This window comes from Lolium perenne, chromosome 2 (genome assembly GCF_019359855.2).
Source record: "Lolium perenne isolate Kyuss_39 chromosome 2, Kyuss_2.0, whole genome shotgun sequence".
Lineage (NCBI taxonomy): Eukaryota > Viridiplantae > Streptophyta > Magnoliopsida > Poales > Poaceae > Lolium > Lolium perenne.
In genome coordinates this window covers 97,086,182-97,092,079 of record NC_067245.2, presented here as the reverse complement: position 1 = coordinate 97,092,079, position 5,898 = coordinate 97,086,182, and the positions used below count along the sequence as shown (strand labels likewise).

Below are 5,898 nucleotides of genomic sequence, written 5' to 3'. Positions count from 1 at the left end.
TCTGTGCCCTTTTCTATTTAAAATAAAATCTGTTTTCTATATTTAAATACTAAAAACTAATCTGCTAATAACTTTTAATTGGCAACTCAAAATAAAAAGTGTTATATATGAAATTTGACCAGAAAAATGTGAAGAACATGAATATGCCATCCATATGCCTGTTTGCATCTCGCATCATGTCGCACGATGATAGTTTGTGCATGTTCACCTCACATATATGCGGAGTATTTCGGAATTCCACATAGGGTTTCCCCGCTCCGTTTAATATTGAAGTAGCGAACCCCTGCCATGTTATGCCATGCTAATAAACACTTAAATTTGTCGGTAGAAAATGCAACTCCAACCTAATTTGTTGCCCGGGGTTCCGACTCCGATTAATATGGATAAGTTGCATCGCATCATGTTTGCCATGTCATGCATATCATATCATGATCATGCCGATTCTTTTGCCGTAGTAGTAAGATTTGCATCCGTTGTTTGTCCAGCATTTGCTTCTTCCCGGATAGGATCGCGAAGTGGTGATGTGAGATACGACGAGTTCTCCGACAAGTTCTTCTGCAGCTTTTCACAGGTGAGCCCACCCCTTCACCTATTTTACTTTTACCTGCTCTTTTGATCTATTGCTATCCTTATGTTGCGATTCTGTTGTGTCACGTGTCCTATCCACCTATTACCTATATGTCCGAGATACACCTCCTCGCCCTACCTATTGTTTGTTGTTTGCCAGCTTTGCGAGTCGTAGGCGAGTTTAGGGTTTTGTTGATATCTCGAAATGTTCGGGATATCTTGTTGGGAGGTTTTCACATGCTATATCAATTGTTGGAGATACACATGCTTTACTTAATTGTTAACAACTAAAATTGTAAGCAGAGGCATCTGTGAGCCCCTTTGCGAAAGCATCGGATCTTTGTCTCGCTAATGTCCCCTAGGACCCAAGTTCTTGTTATCTGTTCCGAGATTGAGCGCTCTACCCGTACGTGGGGGAATGGGACCCCCATCACCCACTACCTTTCCTCGAGTATGTTTATTGGGAGCCACAACCTTGGTTTTATTTGCTCATATGCACGATGCACGATTTACTTCCTGTTGCCTTCGGGTGTTTATTCTGTACTGTACTCATATTGCGGATAGACTTATCCTGTGCCTGGTCGTTAGTGCCCGCCTGGACTATGTCGCAAACCTCTGGGTCCGTATCGGAGTACGGCCGAACTTCGTCACGGGTAGCTTAGTTGGGTGGCTCCCATTAAACTTTCTCTTGCATTGGGAGCGGTCTTGTTGTGAGACTCCACCTGTAGTAAGTGGGTTCGAGCATGCGTATGGTTACATTTGGGCAACCCCTGCAGGGTGTACATCTTATCGATAAGCCGTATCCGCGGTTATGGACGACTTGGAATTGTATAGCTTGATCATAGAACAACTTACACTGTTATCTTGTTGCTAATAATTTGATAATAACTTGCGTAGCAATATTGCATTACTACAACCAACATATAATAAAATTGTCAACCGTGGAGTGCCTTTTACATTGCCTCTTCGCTTTGTTGAAGGGGATATGTGTATTTGGTTGGGTTATATTTGTGTAGTATTTATCTGTTACCTTGTGCGCTCTCTTATCTTCTCTGAGTAGACGGATGTTGTAGCGTGTCTCTATTGGATAGTAGCTTTGCTGCCGCTAAACTCCACATATAGCCTGGTGAAGTTTATACCGCCCACCAGCGAGCATAGCTGGTCTTGTCTCGCAAGTACGTGCCAATGGTACTTACCCTCGCCTTCCTTTCTTTTTGTCTCCTCCCCCTTTTGTCGGCAACCGATGGCTCGACTTCGACAGGTACGAGATGACGACGTTAGCAAGGTTACCCTTCCGGCTTGGCCTGGGTAGGGTTATGGACGTCACTGGTTATCTTCAGGACTCTTAGTCCGATTTGTATCTTGTCCGTACTCGGACGTATTTGATCTTTTGTATGATTTGGATCTTTGTATTGTATATTTGTATCTTGACTCGTCGGAGTCGTTGTTGTAATATATGTTCCTTGTGGGCTCTATTGTAATCCTGTTGTAATGTTACCGCTCGTGTTAATTCCTCTGGCATCACGTGTGTGATTCTTCGCGCACGTCGTGTCGGAGGGCGTCTCTGAATCGATATCATGCGGATTTCGGCGGGTTCGCTGGGATCCTCATGGTACCGGTTCCGGGGCATCACAAGTTGGTATCAGAGCTCAGGTTGACGGTACCCCACTAGTCCAGCCTGTAGGATAACCTTGTCAACGGACGTTGTTGTGTCTAGTGTCAAAACTATTTTCTGAAAATTCGATGGATAGATCTGATTAGCTCTGAATTTTCTCCTTACCTCTATTCTTTCTCATCTTACCTATGCGTTTTGAATCTTCTCTTATCTGCTTCTCCGAGTATTAGGTCCCGACACGGGTTGGACGATCTTTGCCCCTCACCTATTAGGTTCGTTCTTCGGAGGATCTCGACAACAGCGCATCATCAACAACGGAACAACGACTTCTTGTTAGTGGTGTCGCTGATCTACATGGAGCAAGAATTCTTGTTAGTGGTGTCGAGAAGATCAACACTTCGCCAGAACAAGGTTCCACCTCGAGGTCGGGTGATTGACAACATGGTACAGGAAGACTCGATAGTTTAACCAACTCCCCCTTGGCTTGACGTGGAACCTCGGGGCGAGGTTCCTTGTTAGTGGTGTCGATTGTAACGGCCCAGGTTAGTACCCCTAATAGATTTGCCTGTTCTTTTCTTTTTATGCATCATCATGGCATATGCATCATATCATCCATGTTTTAATAAATAAAATTATTTTACAAAGCCAAACTATTTTGTTTACTCTCTCTCTCCATCCCTGGATTCAAAATTAAAACTTGCTTGAACTATTAAAATAAAACAGTTTACAAACAGTTTTGTAAAGAAAAGATAAAGAGTTTTCAAGAGAAAAACCCTTTTCCCCCTCTCCCTCGTGGCCCAATCTTCTCCTCCTCTCTTCTGGCCCGAGGCCACACCCGGCCCACCTTCCTCCACCGCAGCAGCCCACCTCCCTTCTCTTCCTCTGGCCCAACCCAACCCAACAGACCGAAGGGGTACGCACCTTTTTACCTCGTTGTCGTCTTCTCCAAAGGTGAGCACGCCGATGGCATGAGTGCCCTGGTCCTCCACCACCGCGCCAACCACCCCTCTCCTCACCTGCTCCCCCTCCTTCTTATCCTATCTTTCCAAACCCTAGCTCCTCCTCTTTCTTCCCTCTCCCTCGCGCCGCCAGCGACCTCCCCTCCCTCCCTCTTTTTCTTCTCTGCAAGCCACCGAGAACTCCACCATCACGGGTTCACCATGGCGTCGCCGCCACCATCCACCCCTCGATGTTCCGAGGGAACCGTAGGGTGCGCCTCGTCCCCCTCCACCTCCTGATGCAAGTAATCGACCCAGGGTCCCCCAAATCCTCGCCACGACCTCCGTTCCCTTCCGCTTCTGACGGCAATTTTCGCCGATTCCGGTGGCCTCCGTCCACCTCCGTTCCAGCCGTCGGCACCTTGAGCTCGAGGGTGAGTTTCTGCATCCCCTGGACATCTTTTTCCCCTCCCTCTCTTCCGTTTTCCTCCTCACACCTTGATGCCGGCCACCTCTCTGCAGACTCCCGCCGCCGACGAAGCTCCGGCGAGCCCCTGACGTTTCCTCCATCACCATCTCATCCGCGCCGACGAGGCGGTTCCAACGCGCCCGGCCTCGTGTCCTGGGACGCCTCCTAGCGCCGGCGAGCTTCCACGCCGCCCCGCAGTGACCGCCGCCCTCTGGAACGTGCCTGGTGTCGAACGCCTTGCGCGCGTGCCCGCATGGTTCGCCAGGCTGGCGCCACGTCATCATCCGGGTCCCACCCGTCATCGACTGTGGCCGGATCTTCCCTCGGTGAGAAAATCCAGCCAGATCCAGATCTCTCCTTTTTTGCACCGAGCCCCCTGCCTTATCTTTGTTCTAACCCGCAGCTCCTACACCTGTAGGTTCTCTAGAAAACCCCCTGCATCTTTTCAAAACTAACCCGGGGTCCTTCCCCCTTTCGAAAATTATATCTGTGCCCTTTTCTATTTAAAATAAAATCTGTTTTCTATATTTAAATACTAAAAACTAATCTGCTAATAACTTTTAATTGGCAACTCAAAATAAAAAGTGTTATATATGAAATTTGATCAGAAAAATGTGAAGAACATGAATATGCCATCCATATGCCTGTTTGCATCTCGCATCATGTCGCACGATGATAGTTTGTGCATGTTCACCTCACATATATGCGGAGTATTTCGGAATTCCACATAGGGTTTCCCCGCTCCGTTTAATATTGAAGTAGCGAACCCCTGCCATGTTATGCCATGCTAATCAACACTTAAATTTGTCGGTAGAAAATGCAACTCCAACCTAATTTGTTGCCCGGGGTTCCGACTCCGATTAATATGGATAAGTTGCATCGCATCATGTTTGCCATGTCATGCATATCATATCATGATCATGCCGATTCTTTTGCCGTAGTAGTAAGATTTGCATCCGTTGTTTGTCCAGCATTTGCTTCTTCCCGGATAGGATCGCGAAGTGGTGATGTGAGATACGACGAGTTCTCCGACAAGTTCTTCTCAGGCTTTTCACAGGCGAGCCCACCCCTTCACCTATTTTACTTTTACATGCTCTTTTGATCTATTGCTATCCTTATGTTGCGATTCTGTTGTGTCACGTGTCCTATCCACCTATTACCTATATGTCCGAGATACACCTCCTCGCCCTACCTATTGTTTGTTGTTTGCCAGCTTTGCGAGTCGTAGGCGAGTTTAGGGTTTTGTTGATATCTCGAAATGTTCGGGATATCTTGTTGGGAGGTTTTCACATGCTATATCAATTGTTGGAGATACACATGCTTTACTTAATTGTTAACAACTAAAATTGTAAGCAGAGGCATCTGTGAGCCCCTTTGCGAAAGCATCGGATCTTTGTCTCGCTAATGTCCCCTAGGACCCGAGTTCTTGTTATCTGTTCCGAGATTGAGCGCTCTACCCGTACGTGGGGGAATGGGACCCCCATCACCCACTACCTTTCCTCGAGTCTGTTTATTGGGAGCCACAACCTTGGTTTTATTTGCTCATATGCACGATGCACGATTTACTTCCTGTTGCCTTCGGGTGTTTATTCTGTACTGTACTCATATTGCGGATAGACTTATCCTGTGCCTGGTCGTTAGTGCCCGCCTGGACTATGTCGCAAACCTCTGGGTCCGTATCGGAGTACGGCCGAACTTCGTCACGGGTAGCTTAGTTGGGTGGCTCCCATTAAACTTTCTCTTGCATTGGGAACGGTCTTGTTGTGAGACTCCACCTGTAGTAAGTGGGTTCGAGCATGCGTATGGTTACATTTGGGCAACCCCTGCAGGGTGTACATCTTATCGATAAGCCGTGTCCGCGGTTATGGACGACTTGGAATTGTATAGCTTGATCATAGAACAACTTATACTGTTATCTTGTTGCTAATAATTTGATAATAACTTGCGTAGCAATATTGCATTACTACAACCAACATATAATAAAATTGTCAACCGTGGAGTGCCTTTTACATTGCCTCTTCGCTTTGTTGAAGGGGATATGTGTATTTGGCTGGGTTATATTTGTGTAGTATTTATCTGTTACCTTGTGCGCTCTCTTATCTTCTCTGAGTAGACGGATGTTGTAGCGTGTCTCTATTGGATAGTAGCTTTGCTGCCGCTAAACTCCACATATAGCCGGGTGAAGTTTATACCGCCCACCAGCGAGCATAGCTGGTCTTGTCTCGCAAGTACGTGCCAATGGTACTTACCCTCGCCTTCCTTTCTTTTTGTCTCCTCCCCCTTTTGTCGGCAACCGATGGCTCGACTTC

The 5,898-nt window shown here is 46.9% G+C and overlaps 1 long non-coding RNA gene across 1 annotated transcript; it reads left to right on the top strand.

Annotated features, from left to right (window-relative positions):
- Window positions 1-366: 366 nt before the first annotated feature.
- LOC127333342 (uncharacterized) lies at window positions 367-2,064 on the top strand. The gene is made up of 2 exons (XR_007871080.2): window positions 367-571; window positions 1,829-2,064. It is a non-coding gene; the product is annotated as an uncharacterized lncRNA (long non-coding RNA).
- The last annotated feature ends 3,834 nt before the right edge of the window (window positions 2,065-5,898 follow it).